This window comes from Polypterus senegalus, chromosome 1 (genome assembly GCF_016835505.1).
Source record: "Polypterus senegalus isolate Bchr_013 chromosome 1, ASM1683550v1, whole genome shotgun sequence".
Lineage (NCBI taxonomy): Eukaryota > Metazoa > Chordata > Cladistia > Polypteriformes > Polypteridae > Polypterus > Polypterus senegalus.
This window is the reverse complement of record NC_053154.1, coordinates 250,500,776-250,519,029: the sequence shown is the minus strand read 5'-3', so window position 1 is coordinate 250,519,029 and position 18,254 is coordinate 250,500,776. Positions and strand designations below refer to the sequence as shown.

At 37.3% G+C, this 18,254-nt stretch overlaps 1 protein-coding gene across 5 annotated transcripts in view; it reads right to left on the bottom strand.

Moving 5' to 3' along the window:
• pcdh15b (protocadherin-related 15b) overlaps positions 1–18,254 on the bottom strand; it is a 760,133-nt gene that overhangs the window by 634,253 nt on the left and 107,626 nt on the right. The gene's annotated exons all lie outside the window — the stretch shown is intronic.

The window sequence follows — 18,254 nt, the reverse complement described above, 5'->3', positions numbered from 1 at the left end:
AAACAGTCACAACATTAGTTCAGTTTCACAGGTACAGATTATGATAGTGTAGTTATGAAATGAAATCCCATGTGAACAGCCTCCTAAAAGTTGTGTGAAATTTTGCCTTATCATGATGTCAATGTATGTAAAGATTTGTAGAAGATGGGAGTGCTCTCAGTCAAAGACTTTTTCAACCCAGACAAATCAAACAAACAAGTGGGCACAGGAAAAGATCATAAATCAAAAGAAAACTGTAATCCATGGGTGTAATGGTAATCTAATTGGGCAGCGAAAAACATCACTGACTGCGAACCTGCCAACTTCTTATGCCTCAGTTTTAAAACTAGCCCCAACACCTATCATTCGGTGTTGCTGGGATTTGCAGTCCATATAATTAGCACTGCTACAGTGTCATCTACAGATTTCCACAATAGGTCACAAAACTCACAAAATAATTTCCATTTAATTATTGATGATAAACTCTTGAATACGCAGATCTGTGAACTGAAGACCCGAAAATTTCAAGGGCCGACCTAAATGTGTAAATTAATTTCTGTTTCTTTGTCTATTATTTCTGGTATAGTCTAACTTTGAATATAGACTAATAAAATTTTAGATTTTCTACATCTAAATATCTGTAAGTAAATAAAAACTGGGACAACCTCACTAAACATGGTCATTATAAGCTGAAATTATACTAAATGACATACCAGCTAGATGGCAGCATGAGGTCAATAATCTGCTTTATTGAAATTGCTCAGAAGGAATGTAATCCACCTTATCTTATTCTTATTACTGTGTATGAGCATGCACATCTGTGAATCTCCTTACAGGCTATGTCAAGGTATATAATCACCTGCTGGACCACCAGAGCACACTGCTGCTAACTCTTATCTTTTTCTTCTCTCTCTGCAGCACCAAGAATCTGCCCAGTGAGGGCATCTAACCCTGCACCTTCAAGTCGACGAGAACAGAGCCACCAGACTTCTGGAAGAAGGCATCATTTTTGAGAGGAGCGTGCCACTAACTGGACCTCCATAAAGATTGACTATCAACTTCTGAGACCTTTTGCTTATTTCTTTTCTTTAGCCCAAAGCTAGGGCAGAGCAATGCCACGATAGGCATCATCTTTACTTTTGCTTTATCTTTAAAATGGCCAACCCAGTTGGCATTCTGTCATTCCTGTACCTGGCGAAAACATTATATTGTAGATTATCTGCATCTAAATATTTATTCTAAATATTAATTTATTCTAAATATTAGCAGCAGTGTCCTCTGGTGGTCCAGCAGGTGATTATATGCCTTGACATACCCTGTGAGGAGATTCACAGATGTGCATGCTTATACACAGTAATAAGAATAAGATATTCTTATTAGATAAATATTATTTATTCTAAATATTTAGAAGCAAATAAAAACTGAGACAAACTCACTAACAGCTGCTGTTTTAGCTAGACATTTGCACCATGTAACCTTAATATCTCCAGGACACAACGTAAAATATAAGTGATTTACTTTAAAAGGAATGAAACAATTGCACAATAAAACACCACCAATTTCAGCTATTTATGTTGCTCATAATAAATAAACAGAATTTTAAAATAAGAAAAAGATTTTTGTTTCCCACCTCAGTAAACTTTATCAGATTATTGTATCAAAAATCTGTTCCCTCTTTTCTGAATGCTCACTTTATGACAAATAAAAAGAGAACATATTCATAACAAGTGAACAAATGACCTACAGTCATACAGTCCATGCTTGATCTGGAGTAACAAAAATCTTTTAAGATAGCGGGAATGATTGGGTGCAGACACTTCGTCAGAATCCCCAAGAAGCAGTGCTCAGGGAAGAGAGAATGTGTGCTGCTTCACCCTCAGTTGTCTCCCAGTGATCGAGTTGTACTGTACAACTGCAGTGCTCTGCCATTTCAATTTTATTATAGAACTATTGCTATAATTACTATTACTGTTCTAAAAATTATTCTTTGATGTAGAATCATTTCCATTTCTAATTCTTGTGTTAATTTCACAGTAAAATTTTACTTAATACACTCAGAAGCACTAGATGCTAAATAGTACTAAAATAATACATGTTAAGAGAAAAGTAAAAGGCAAATAACCGGTTGTTCCAGAAACATTTAGACCTATAGTAACTAGCTTGTTTGCTTTGTACCACCCTGCAAAAAATGCCAGGCATCTTGAAAGAAACTAACTGATATTCTTCTCATCTTGAATGTTAATTGGAGGACTCAGATTTGCCACGGGAAAATATTGTTATTTTTATCCTTTTCATTGTTAATCTCAAAAATCAGTAAATGGCTCCAGTAACTTATGGTAGTTGTAAACTACTTAACACTGTACCTGAAAGCTTATCATTTATAACAGCTTCAACAAGAAATAGCATTATATCAACACATATATCATTATAAAATCAAAGAGCCATATTATAACCTTCTCCAACATCATTCACCATATAAAAGGTTAAAGTGTCTTAGGGAATAGCTCATTAGACAGTTTAAACAATTCATGAGGTATTACCCAATATTTAAGTATATGGTAAATACATGCACATGGTCCTGGGTATGATATTGTAGCCATGCTACATGATTAATGTCATTGTAAATGTATTTTGTGCTAAGTCCCACCTTTTGTAGCGTTGCCCTGTTTACATGGTCTGTGTGTATGTAAATATGCTCACTACAGATGTTCACAATATGTTCCGTTACAGAGATAGGAAAAAGCACCAATTCAAATCATTCACGCCTTTGTCTATTTGCCACTTTGAACACCTAAAAACAACAGCTTTGCACTGCAAAACCCCGGGGTTCTGGATCATGCCATGCACCGAGGATAAACATGGTGAGACTGTTTCTTGTTGTTTGGGGAGAGGAGCAAGCCATCGTTTTCATCTGTGTACTTTGCTTTACTGTGTACAACTTAAAAACTTCACCCAGCTCTGGAACAGCAGACAAGACTCCTTTCTAATCTTCACAGGAGTAGCTCTGCTGCAGTCACCCATGGGATGGTTGCTCAGTTTAAGAGGGAGATGGAGGAAAGTCCTCAGGAGCCTCAACCCAGGAAGAGTCAAAACCGCCACAGAACGAGAATGAGGTTAGCCCTGTTGGATATCGAAACTGGTGTGGTGCTGAGGCATCACCCACTGCACACCAACACTCGGGTCCCAATTTGAGGTGGTTCATTCGGGTAGGTGTGTGGAATGTCTTGTCTCTCCGGCATGATGATCATCTTCCTCTGCTGTCAGAGAATCTTTATAAATTCAGCATTTCAGTGGCTGCTCTGATTGAGGTGCACAGAATTGGGGAATGGCCAGATATCCATAGGTTTGTACACCTTTCATTGGTTTGGTTGCTCTGATTGTTCTCAAACTTTATTCTGAAAGTGTCCAATGTCACTTCTTTTAATGAGCATATGAGACTCAGTTTAAGGCACACTCTGAGTGCCTTGCCTTTTGCCTCAGTGTATTCTCCGACCGTGGTGAGTGAGGCCTCATTGAGAGAAACATTTGATTTGCAACTGAGATTAGTGGTTGATGGGTGCAAACAAGGTGACGCTCCTCTGGTAATGGGTGACTTTAAGGCAACCACTTGTACTGACAGGGCTGGCATGAAGATTGTGACGCTCCCCATGGGTCTGGAAACCTAGCTGATACTGGCTCTATGTTCCTTGACTTTGAAAAAGTTCAGGGGCTGCAGATCGTTGGAACCTGGTTCCAGTGCCCTGAGATGCATCACTGGACTTGGAATTTCAATACTGGTGATACGGTGAAGGAGATCAATCACATCCTCTTGGGCAGATACTGGAGACTCCTAGAGAACTGCAAGGTCTACAGAAGTGCCCAATTTGTGAATTCTGACCACAGACTTGTAGTTGCTATTCTGAAGATGCAGTGTATGTCCAGTAAGCTACCACCTACTAGGATAATAAGGTTGTATCTGGCTAGACTCCAAAATCAGGCTCTTTCTAATTTTGCAAGTTTGCACACAGTTTGTGTGAGGAACTTGTAGACTTAAGTTCAACTATTGATCCTAATGTGATATGGGAGACCTTCCATGACAAGACCCTGAAGGTTGCCAGTGTTGGTGTTGCCAGTTTTCCCAGAAGGAGGTATTTTATCTCGCAAGACACCCTAGATGGCAACTCCAGTCTGTACCAGGAACTAAGAAGGAGGGCAGCAAGGACTCTGATGGCAGATAAGGAGGCGTTTGTTTCAGGAATCTGTTTGCAAGGGACACACTTTCTATGATCTAGTAACCTATGTTCTGCTTACTGAGGAACTGAATCATTACGTATATCCAAATCTGTTCCTTGGAGAGTCACAGTTAGAGAACGGTCCTTATGGATGACTCTGTGGTTTTGTCCCGCTGGGCTGGCTACTTTGAGCAGCTGTTTAAAGATGATCCTCCAGCTAGGATGTTGGACATCTCTGGGTCCATGGTTCTTCAAGCTGATCCTTCTGTTAGCTGTGAACCACCTAATCTCCATTTAATTATTGGGATTACTGAGATTGCATGGTAGCGCTGCTGCCTTCCCGGGTCCTCCCTGCGTGGAGTTTGTATGTTCTCCCTGTGTCTGTGTGGGTTTCCTCTGGGTGCTCCGGTTTCCTCCCACGTCCAAAGACATGCAGGTTAGGTGCATTGGAGATCCTAAATTGTCACTAGTGTGTACTTGATGTGTGGGTGTGTGTGTCCTGCGGTTGGCTGGCACCCTGCCCGGGATTTGTTCCTGTCTTGCATCCTGTGCTGGCTGGTATTGGCTCCAGCAGACTCCTGTGACCCTGTGTTAGGATATAGTGGGATGGAAACTGACTGACTGAGATTGCACCAGTGGAGAACCAGCTGAGGGTAGGGAAGAATGCAGGGATCTGTGGTATCCAGGGTGGACTTCTCCAGGCTGGTGGCAAGGCTGTCCTCCTGGCATTGTAAGCAATCTTTGCTTCTATTTGAAATACAGGCGTTATCCCCGCTGACTAGAAAATGGGACTTGTCATTCCTACCAGGAAAGGGAAGGGTGATTGCCTAGATTATGGCAAATACAGTGGGATAATACTGCTCTCAGTGCCTGGTAAGGTCCTTGTTATGGTCATCCTCAATAAGACCCATGATTACTTGCTCATCTACCATAGACTAAAGGAGTCTGGTTTTATGTCTAAAAAGTCTACCATCAACCGCATCCTGGCACTGAGTGTTCTCATCAAGCACAAGCTAGAATATCAGCAGAGTTTCTTGCAGACTTTGTTGATTTTGGTAAAGTGTTCCACTCAGTTGATCAAGCTGCCCTGTGAGACATCTTGAGACTTGGCAGGATTCCCCAGAAATTGCTGGATATTGTGGCCAGCCTTAACACTGGTACTGTGAGTGCTATGCAGAGTGGAGGCAGAATGTCTGCACTTTTTCCAGTTTATTCTGGTTTTTATCAAGGGTGTGTTCTTGCTTCTACTCTGTTCAATGCTTGCATGGACTTGGTGTTGGGCAGGGTCGTGGGATCCAGAGACTACGAGGCATCTGTTGGTGAAGAGAGATTCAATGATCTTGACTTTGCCGACGATGCTGCAATCTTTGTGGAGTCAATGGAGGCTCTGATCAGGGCTCTTGAGAGACTGAGCAAGGAGCCCAAGTGTCTGGGCTTGTGAATTCCCTGAATAAAATGAAGATCCAGGCCTTTAATGAGCTCTTTGGCACATCCATCAGCAGTATGTCTGTCTGTGCAGGGAATGTCGACCTTGTCTTGAGGTTTACTTACCTCGGGAACAACATTCATGTCACTAGTATGAGGGTCATGAGGTCACTGGAAAGGGGTGTATGGTGCTCCCAATATCTCTGCAAAAAGACAAAGGTCCAATTTTCTAGAGTCCTAGTGCTCCCTGTTTTGCTATATAGTTACGAGACATGGATGCTATCCAGTGACCTGAGATGAAGACTGGACTCCTTTGGTACAGAGAATTCTTGGATAATGCTGGTCTGACTGTGTCGAATGAGCAGTTGCTCATCGAGTCCTGAATGAGGCACATTACCTGCATTGTGAGGGAGCATCAGTTATGGCACTATGGCCATGTCCCGTGATTTCCCAAGAGTGATCCAGCTTACAGGATCCTCATTGCTGAGAATCTGAGTGGCTGGACCAGGCCAAGGGGACACCTACATAACACCTGACTGTGGCAGATAGATGGTCATTTCCAGAGGTTGTGACTGGACAGCATGTCCGCCTGGAGAGTTGCCAAGGTATACGGATTATGTATTTACATATTTTAAGTAACTAATGTATTCTCTAAATAGAATCTCTCACAAAAACATATTACTTAATGCATGTTATGTCAATTTTTTACCTCCCCTGTTTTGTCTATAGCAGCCACATCATAACAGAATGGCTTTACCTATAAAGGAAATATGTCAAAACCACTCCAGTTCTTTCTGAACAGTATATCATTAAACATTCAGAAACCATTTTGGATTCTGAGGCAATGAACAGATTTCAAGCAAAGGCAGAACACAGTCTTGTTAAGTCTGTACATGAGAGTGGTTAATTAACCCAAATTCAACTTGAAAAATCACAAACACAGATAGATACCATTTTATTTGTCCCAAGGAAGAAATTTAGCGGTTTACAAATGCCTAATTAATAAATATTACAACAACCTCCTTAAATACACACCAGAACTATCCACATTAAAGGTGTGCAGCCTCCTACGAAAAAATAGCCAGGTCTGCCCTTTCTTACATCTTTCTAAACTTACACAGTCGAATATTTACCCATGATTAGACCATCCCTTTGAGAGATATCTTTTAGTATTAACTTTTATTATGCTTTTATAAAGTATTTCATCATTCATTTACTTTCCCCAGTCCCACTTATTTCAATTTATTTTAGTGGAATGCTGAGGCCTCTCTCTGTAGCACCAGGTCATGGACAGAGAACTAATCAGTCCCTGAGAAAATTCACTCAAGGATTCACAAATAGTTGTACCAGCTAATTTAAGGTCAAAAGTTACCTTATCTGTATGTGTTTAGGAAAAAAGGATGAATTTGACATATCCAAAGAAAATTCATAACAGACATACAACATGTACATGCCAAGCAGGCAGCGTTCATGCCATGATTTGAACCTTGACTTAAGAGCTGTGAGACAGCAGTACTAATTACCCTGTACAGTATTCACCTCAGTTTGAATCCATTTTTCATTATCATATTTTTCCATTGTTATGGTTTCTGGTATAATTTTTTGTTCATTACTCAATTTATTGTTTTTACATATTTTTACTTCAGTTTAGGGTACAACGCCTCTAATTTCATGCATTTTCATTAGTATACATGGATATTATTAAATCCTCAGTGGGCAGTGTGAATATTTCATGTCACATACTTAATCAGAATCAGAATCACTTTATTGCTAGCATGTGAAACATACCAGAATTGACTTTTGTTAAGTGTAAAACATGGAATACAAGACATTACCAACTCAAGACAACATAATTTCAACTCACCATTAACCTGACACTGTGTAAATCACTATACAAATACAACAATTCCTTGAAGAAATCTTTTACAAACTTCAATATTCTTCTTCTTCTTCAATAGTTAACACAAATAAATAGAAAAACTATAAAGAATAATATATATATATATATCAAATAGTACAAGTTGAGCAAGTATGATGTATTTAAGTTGTATGTTGCAAAAACAGTTAGAAGAAACACTACTGTATGTAAGGTTATTTAGGATCTGAATAATTTGAGGAAAGAATCTGCAGAGATGACATGTAGTTGGGGTCACAACAGACCTGTACCTCCTCTTTGATGGTAATTTAATAAACAGCTGGCTCCTGGGGCGGAGTCAGTTGCAATCTTTCCTTCTCTCTATTTTGCTCTGGCGATGAACATACCTTTTAATGTTGAGAGAAAACAGCCAATGATTTTCTCAGTTGAACAAATCACTCGTTACAACCAAGTCATAGAAAAAGAGGAAGCTGATGGAAATCAAACAATAGAGGAGGTCAGAATACTCTCAATGATGACTGAGTAAAAATTTAACAATACATGTTTTGATATGCAAAGTTTCTTAAGCTAGCGAAGGAAAAACCATCTCTGTCTGGCTTTCTTGATGATGGAAATGACGTGCTTGTTCCATTTTAATGTATTAGTGTATTTTAGTGTATTAGTGTAAATTGTATCACACATATGACATGCTCTGTCAAACAAATGAAAAACAAAGTATTCTTTTGAAACAAAGTGCTCTTCTTTGATAAGTATCCATATTACTGCTTTTAAACTTTTAAGGATACTAATGCATTCTGCATCAGTTTATCCCAAATAGCAAGATTCTTTTTTAGATTACCAGGTATTTGCTGAACACACAGCCACAAAATAGTTTACAGCTTCAGACGCACACATTAAAAGTACTAATCAATGCAATGAGCCCAATAGAAGCCAATGTTCAAAATCAATGTTTATTGTCACAGAAGTCTGGATCATCCACCTAATACAGCAGCTTTTTGACTCTTTTTCTATTCACAAAGTCACATACATTTACCACTGATAAATTACAGAAAATGTGGCTGAAGCATATTTAACTATACTTTAATAGCGAGCTTCACATTACTATAAATTCCTAGGTTTTTAAGAATTGCCATTTTTATTACTTGGTCAGTGAATAATAGCCATCCAAACCCCAAAGGTAATGCACTGGAAGTGTGTTCTTTCTGCTAATTATTTTTGGATTTCACCTCACAATACTTCAGATTTTCAATGGTTATGGAAATGTATGAAAAGACATACACTGAACCTTAACAACACTTATCATTATTTGAAGGGCCTTAATTTACACAAGGCAACATATGTAAATTTATTTAATTTCACAGTTATAAGTCCTGTAACATATTAAGGTGAGCTGGGACAGAAGATGACTTAATTAAGTGAAGCACCTGCAACGGGAGGCTTAGCCACTTAGTTCATTCTAATAAACATCTGCTGTGGTAAGCTGAGTATAGAGTCTTCATTTGACATCAAGAGAGGATTCCTATGATAATATTATTGCTTGGCTTTATATCATTCAACAGATGGTTACTTTTACTTCAAGTACTTATTTATTTATGTGATGAATAAAGACTGTTGGATGAGGCCATGTTGACATAGCGTATTGAGATGTTTTCTTTATAAAACATGGAAAAGACTCAAATATCAGCATTTGCTATGTTTAAAGTCAACACTGGTTAATTTCCTTCATATTTTTTTGGTGCCGAGAATTTATTAGTACATTTTACAGTGTCTAGAACAGGGGTAGGCAAAGTCAGTCCTGGAGGGCCGCAATGGCTACGTGATTTTGATCAAAGCCAGTTGCTTAATCAGAAAAAAATCCTTGCCAATAATTAAATGTCATGGCTTGTTAGTGCTTTAACTCTGACATGTCAGGTCATTCTCATATCCTAGATTTTTTTTTCCTTTCTAATGATATTATCCAAATGATTTGAAATCTAAAACAGAGGAGTAATCCTCAATCCTTCACTTTTTTCTCTTCACTTTACTTCCAAGTATTTAATTAAGCCAAATAGTGCATGATAAATACACACAAGTGTAAATGGTAACAAGCTAAATGTCATTGTCATTTGTATCTTATCTATACTAATAAAAGGCAAAGCCCTCACTGACTCACTCATCACTATTTCTCCAACTTCTCCGTGTAGGTAGAAGGCTGAAATTTGGCAGGCTCATTCCTTACAGCTTACTTACAAAAGTTAAGCAGGTTTCATTTCGAAAGTCTACGCGTAACAGTCATAACTGAATCCTACTTACGTACATATATACGGCCATAGCTTGCAGCTCGGTCGCCGCGTCGCGGCGAGTTCGTCCCCACCACTCACCTCCCACGTAGTTGGCTGCCTGCCTATATTGCGTCCCTCATACCCACGCCTCCCACGTAACTGAGTGCCTGTCCATATAAGGCCGTCCATCAGCAGCAATCCAATAGACACGCTGCCGTTAAATATTCACAGGCAAATCAAAAAATTAATACCGGGAATGTCTGTTAAAATGAAAAAAGTTTTGGCAGCACGTGGAGCTGATGTTTTCTGGCCCGCTAAAAGGCAAAGACGAGAGTGAGAAATGCAGCTACCTTCTCCTGTGGACTGGGGAAAAAGGAAGAGACATTTTTAATACATGGACTCTCACCCAGGAGGAAGCCAAGGTACTGAAAACTTATTATGACCATTTTGAGGCGTTTGTCATGCCTAAGACGAATACGATATTCGCGAGATACAAGTTTAATGAGAAGACGCAGGGTATAAACGAGACTTTTGATCACTTTGTAACGGAGTTAAAATTGCTGGTGAAGGACTGTGCTTATGCAAACGAAGATGAGATGGCCAGGGATAGACTAGAGTTTGGCACAAACTCAGCGAAAGTGCGAGAGAAACTTTTAAGTGCCGGGTCTGAGCTAACATTAAATAAAGCCGTGGACATCGCAAGATCGCACAAGATAGCACAAGCACAGCTGAGAACCTTCGATGCTCTGAGCAGCTCATGTGAACTGAATGTGAACGCAGTACGCAGACAACAAGCAAGAGCTCCAAAGAGTGCTGAACAAAAAATACATTACACAATTGAGAAGGCAGCAAAAAAATATGAAGCGAGTGACGCATTCAAGCATTTTAATAAGTGCAGCTACTACGGAAACAAAACACACGGTGGAAAAAGTCAATGTCCAGCTAAAGGAAGACAGTGTAAAAAATGTGGTAAATTGAACCACTTCGCTAAAGTTTGCAGAACTGGGAAAGGTAAACCCATGCATGCAGTGTGTGATGTCTCACATACAGAGGAAGGCGAGCTGTTTATTAATGCAGTAAGAAAGACACAACCCTCTGAAGCTGAACAAGCCTTTGTAGACATATCAATAGAAAAGCAAAGTGTAAAGATTAAGTTTAAATTAAGTTCATAGACACGCTGCCGCTAAATATTCGCAGGCAAATCCACAACTTAATACCGGGAATGCCTGTTAAACATCTTAGATTCACGAGTACCGTTTTGGGTAGTGAACACTTCGATGAATGAAACCTCTTATCTTTACAACGGTTGACAAACACGGAATGTAACTTGAACACAACACATCCTCCAAATATGAACCTGATTGAAAGAAATAATGATAATCAAATCCTTGATGACAGCAACACTCATAACAGTCACAAAACAATTACATTGACAATCATGTTACGTTATTTTTAAAATGTTTCCTTTTCTTTTTCATAACTTCTTTAACACACTACGTCTCTGCTGCGAAGTGTGGGTATTTTGCTAGTTGCTAATAAGGGGCAATTAAAAACTGAGAATACAGCTGTTTAAGACTAAAATAAGCAATAAGGGTTCAAAATCTTAACTAGCGAGACAACTAAAATGAAGTAGAAGAGTTACTTGAGCAATAAATGCTTCTTATTAGGTCATTGGGTTGGAACAAAAACCTGCAGCCACTGTGGCCCTACAGGAACGACTTTGTCCACCCCTGGTCTAGAGTATGCAATGCAAGTATATAACATGGTGTTCATTACCGAACCTACTTACACCAGTTTGGGGTTGTACAGGCTAAAGCCTCTCCAGGCAGCATCAGAGGCAACACTGGACAAAAAGCAGTCAATTACTTACAGGGCAAAATAACAGGTTAAAGACCAATTTAAAATTACCAAATAACCTAACACTATGCCTTTGGAGTGTGGTTAATAAAAAAACAAGATACCTGGAGAAAACCCCATGCAGAATGAATAGTACAAACAAAGCTTCTTAGGATTTTAATCCAAAGCTCTGAAGCTGTAAGACAGCAGTGCTAGAAACTGGGGGTTTCCTTTCTACTGTTCTAGGACTCCAGTTTCCTTACACGGTTTAAATAAATAAGTAGCAGTTGGATGGCAACTGTAATTTGGCCCGTTGTGACTGAATTTAGGTGTGGGTCCAAGTGTACTCTCTAATAGTCCAATTCTGTGGATTAGTTGCTTTCTTCCTTGATCCCATTACTGTCTTTCTGTTACCCCATGGTCCTACAGTGAAGAAAGTGGATTCAGAAAATAAATGGCTGGATAGAACAATATTTGGCTATCCAAGCCTTTAAAGTTCTTGCTGCTGATATTATACCTAATTAAATAACAAGTTTAGCTGAACTAAAGTATTACTTTCTGATTAAATGATTGCTTGCAAAATAAACCTGCAGCTGCACTGGCAGATAAAGCCTAAAGTATTGTCCTAAGAATTCTAAACATTGGCACATTAGGACATGGTGATAAACATTAGAAGGTATGCCAAATTTGTTAGCATAGGACTAAATGGTTTAGGAAACAATTGTATCCAAGCCCAATCCAGGCTGTTAATGAGTTGTGTTCAAATAATCTACAGTATATTCCCACACCCTTATCTGGATTCATCAGGTTAGAAGGAAAGATGGATATTTTTGCATCTCTTAAAGTATTAACAATCTACCACTATACCATCAAATACCAATAAATTTCTAACCATTATTAAGTATGTTGGCCCACAGCAGTAAAAGGGCATACTGTAGAAAAGGACTGGACTGTTATAGAAAACAAAAATCTTTTGATAAGAAGCAGATTCATTAAAGATGGAAAAAATGGGTAAGTAAGATTAAACTGTTTTCAGACTGGGAGACAGGAACAGTACTTATTTTAAGTTAAACTTAAAGGATAAGTGTCTCTTAAATAAGAGCTCACTTTAACAAAATTATGTTGCATGATTGAAAACTGGACAAAAATGGCAGCACAGCATTCAAATACATCTATTTATCATCTAATCTGCAAAATTAATCTTTTTTTAATCTTTTATCTTTCCATTTAATGGAAGCTAATACTACTGCAAATTTACAAATTTAAACTTAATACAAAGCTTGACATTCATTTTAAAAATTAAACCTCCTTTTAAATACAGTACAAAAACTATGAAGTTTTTTTTTTCAAACAACTTAACTGAACTAGTCTCAGATTAAATCATAGTCATCACTGTGGACAGTCCTCCAACAGCTGGTACTGTGTAATCCCTAATCAGTTTACTGAATAAAATTACTAGCATTTACTTCTATTCATCAGCATGAAGAAACTAAGGTTATTATAGAGGTGCAGATCTTATCTGTTCCCTTACAAAATTGCATTTTGAACAAAATTATCATGTTTTTCTTTAGTCAATTCTAAAAACTCGTTCCTTTCATTGCAAATGTATTTTTTCACACTAGACATTGCAATTTCCCATAACAAGTACATTTTTTCATTCTCACCTTCAGTTATGAATCTATATGTAAGAGTCTGCTAAATTGCATACCCACAATAATTTACTGCTTTACATTTTAACCTTAAGTGTTTTAAATAAACACAGTTATTTATTTTAGTCAATTTGCACTCCATTAATTTTTTCTCCCTTGTACTCCCACTTTAGATACTTTGAACAGACAACGCGAATGAAAAAATTAAGTACTACTATGAGATGAAAACTGAATGGCCCAAAATAAACATATTGGAACAAGCAAAGAGTTGTCTTGTACAGTCTGTAGCTTTTTTTTGTTTGTTTGTATAAAAAGACTACAATATACCCTGAATATGCCATCTCTGTTCATGGGTATCATGCAGTCTTTTCATAAAAAGTCACATAATCTGAGTTACAGATGATGAGAAATTTATAAGAGTGTATTGCCTAATTTAATATGCTGTATTGTATGCCTTAAAATTAATTAGTGTTTAGAGTTAAACCGAATTAGAAGCTCTTTGATTTAGATGTTGATTGCTGGAAGAGTTCTTCTTCCAACAGTGTTGATGCATTAAGAGGTGGCCCATACTATTAATTTTACTGTGATAACCCCTTTCATTATCTTCAGCTACAGGGCAGGTTACACAATAATCCTTAACATTTTTTAAAAAATAATTTGCCACCCGATTATGAATAAATAAGAAACTGTTCAGGTATTTAGATGCATACTGAATATACAGTATGACAATCTAATGGTCTTGGTAATCACCGCTTCATTATTAAAATACCATTACATGAATAGATAAGAGTAGGCCTCCTTGTTTATTATAAAATTCTATACAGTATACCATACTTTTAAAGGGGGCAACACAGACAGACAGATCTGCCTAACAGATCCTGGAGCAAACTGTAAAACTTCATGCAACACTGCATCCCCCAAACCCATTAAACATAAAAAATCTGTATGAGAAAGAGACTCTTTATATCATATTGAATTTCACCCCTTATCCAATCTGTTTCTGAACCCTCTTTTTTAATACAAAGCTCTGAACTTTACGAACACCAGTTCATAAGGAATACTAATAAATAAACCCACTCTTGGACCAATTTAAACTAACTAATTAAAAAAATTACTTTTTTTTAATTTTGAAAGAAAACCGGAATAATCTTCAAAAAATAAATGTAGTAGCTGGTAAAATGTGCAAAATTTAGAGTTAACTGGAGGGCCTGGGAATGAAAATTAAGCACTAGACAGCAGTGTTAACCATTGCACCATTCTGCTACACGGAATCTAAAAATCATTTATTAAGATACAGCACAGTCAAATTATCAGTGACAATGGTGTAAATCCTAAAAACAAAAATTTTAATAATTTAAGATTATCACCATAAAGCTACAATCTGTGGTATAAAATGAAAAAAAAAATCACAATAAATTATATTCCAGCATTTATCACAAAATTCAACAGATTACATTTTTTGCAGAATACCTAAGGACACAAGGAATTGTAAAAGAGAAAACACTTATCATTTTCATTCTGAAATGACTAGGAGAAAAGAATGATAAGATGAGCCCAAGTCTTTTTGAACTAATGGGAAAGACAGCATGTGACAAGATATTCAAGGATAAGCAGCTACTAACAGTGTCAGCTATTTGTTAGCTTAATATAAGACATCTGTTATATGCCTTGGCTACTTAGAATTAAAGTGAAATTGAATTGAATTGTCTGCTGTCATGCTGCACACACTTAGATGACTTAAAAATGAATATTTTTTCTTTATCTAATCCTTTTGTTAATATGGTTACTGTATATAATACTGCTAGTAGAAGACTACCAATCTATTCTCCTAAATACAATATAAAACCTTCCTTATTTTATACCAAACTATGATGTTGGCCCAGATGAGTGACCTTGAACTCACTACTGTTAGACAGATAAAGACTCATCTGACTCTGAACTGAATTGCAGTAGGCATGTTTAACAATGGATTGCTAGATTATTACTACTATTACTACTGTTATTATTATTGCATTGCCAAGCTCCCGTTGCCAATACAACTTGAAATATATGGCAATTCTACCAAGATGATTGATACTTTAAAATTTAATTTGCTGCTTTTATTCCATCTCAGAAATTGCTGATGTCAAACTGACAAATTCACACAAGTCTTAAAACTGTATGGAGCAGGGCCTGCAGAGATCTTCTGGAGAGATGATGTTCAAATGTACAGTATTTCTATTGGCAATTATTGAAATGACCATTCATTTAATAAAATACAATACTGTACCATGTATGATGTATCAATTGTATTCTTTTTTTTAGGTTGAAAGTATTCTCATGTTTATTAAAACACTGAGTATACATAGGCTATCTATTATTAACTGGATTAAATTATTTTTGTTTATGAAATAAATTCTCTATTGAAACATGAGTAGTTTCAGAAATGCATATTTATTACATTACAAAGAGGTGATTTCATTTCAGAATTGTGATTATTAAATTAAGATAGGATTTGATCAGTTGATACAGGTTACTTCAACTTTGATTTGTAGAGTCAGAGGCATGGTGTTATGGCAGGATGCACCTGCATGTCTGTGCTACTTTTCTGAAGTGTTATCACACAAGCCACTTTTTCAGTCAAATGTATTATCTTATGTCTCTTCCCAAAAACAGCAAACATAAGATTAGGTCATCTGCTATACATCATGCTTCAACTATTCTCTCTGTGTTTCTTGGTTACACCAAACAATGTAGTGATCATATTTGTATACTTACACTTTCAGTTATAATGTGTGAATCTTCCACTTTTATTCTGTCTTAATGTTGATTGACTCAAACAACTTATAGACCTGAAGGTAATGTAGTCAGTTCCCTTTTGATAAGTGCCCCAAGCACTGAAATTCTCTATTCTCATTTTTTTGTACTTTACAGAGTTCACTTTAGCAAGTTTGGGTTTAAAAATTAGATAACTTGAATGTTCCTTTCTACGCTCTGTGTACATGTTATTTTTACAGATTGAATAGTGACCTAGTCTTGTTTTGATCATGTCTCTTGGTGCTCATTTCATAAATATGAACTCATCAGTAATTCCCGTCCTGACAGGTATGACTGAGTGAAACATACTCAAGAAAATTCGGTCCTCAGTGGGGAACTACCAATGCACAAATATAAAAAAATCAGGCCAGTATAAACAATGCAGCGAAAACAAGAAACAGTGCTGACAGATGTTAGAAGAAGCTTCAAAGTACATATTATACATTTTAAACTGCAGCTGTTAAACATTAATACAATGAGCATAAGTATACTGTATAAGTAAAGGAGGTGTATACTTCACAATACTAATGTTCCAAGTAACAATAAGTGATAAATTTAATATTTTGGGGGTTGATTTTTCAAAGGAGGCAGGCTAAATACAATGTGTCATTAATAACCTTACTGAATAGCTCTCACTGTTAAACTTGTAAATGAGAGGATATTTAAGAAAAGGCAGAGCAAACAGGCAGGCATTCACCCTACATTTGAACTTTGAGGGAGATTGAGCCTCATAAATAGAGATATGAGCAATATTTCAGATAGTAGGAGCCACAATCTTGAATACTAGGAACAGGTTTTAAACGTTTAACAGCTTAAGTGTAGTAGTACAATTAATGTTTAAAGCCTCCCATAAATCAAGAATTGAGTGGACTGCAATCACTGAGTGGATGCAAAGAGTTTATATGTATATGCTGATCTAATTCACTGGGGCAATGATCCTAAACATGCAAGTATATTACAGAATGGCTAAAACAGAATTAAATGTTTGTGTTTTAGAATGGCAGTACTCATCAACAGTTATAAGCAGAGTTTGTAATAAATAATTGCTATTGCTAGAGGAGGTGACACCACTTACTGAATCAAAATCATGTTTCTTCATTCTCAGCTATTAGAGTGTATTTTTTCACTTATATCTTCCTACCCTTTATTAAGACTTAGAAAAATGGTCAAATCACATTAGGTCAAACTAAGAAAGAAAGCAAGAAAGCAGATATTTTTACCACATTGTATTGGGATTTAACTGACTATGTGCAGTTACTTTAGTATACCGTGACTACAACTATCATATACTATATAAATATTTTTAGATATACGCACTTGTATATATATGTATATATGTATATATAGAGAAAGTAATACATGTTACAATCAATGTCTTACCCTTCTTATAGTCCCCCAGACCACTAGAGTGCACTGAGGGATTAGATTCACAAGCATACTGGTGAGGACAGACAGTTTAGACCTTCCTGATCACACTATGTTGTATGAGAATGCTGCAGGGGAACCTAGTGTCACTAGGGGGAGTTCCTCAGAGGTACCTTGAGACCTTTGAGTGCTGGTCGAATAAGCCAGAAGCATCTGTAAAGGTTGACCCAGAAGTCGGTATACTGGGGCCTTGCAGTTGGAAAGAAATCATTTCTAAGTGGCAGAGCAAGTAAAGGAGCCTAGTGGTAAAGTAGTAAATGAAAGGTAAATAGGAGGGCCATAAGGCTTAGGTTTTTGTTATTTTAAAGTTCCTATATGTACATGGGATGTCACTATTTTGACTATGCTGTCATCACCTGTCTCTTCATTTCTTATCCTGTCCATTGTGGCGAGAATGTCCACTGGAGCATGCGATGCCAGCACCTCTTATGAAAGCAACAGTCCTCTTAACTGTGTGTCTCCAGTGTGCTAGAAAGGACTAGAAGCCCAATTTGTGTCATACCAGAGATGTGATTGGTTGTCTGTACTGAATGTGAGTAGCACAGCGAGGTCATGGATATTCCGTAACGTGAGGCACACTGCCACATCTGCGGCAGTCATGAGAAGGACTTTCAGAAACCAAAGGCTGTGTTGCATGTGTTATGCTATTAGCTATCAACTGAAACCAAGATCAAAGCTTCAAATGCCAAGGGATAGACAGTATATATAAGATCAGATCTGCCTCTCTGTCTCTTGTTAATGCTGTGGACCTACTGGATACCTCCTGTGGGTGTGTGCAGGAACAAGCAATGCTCTA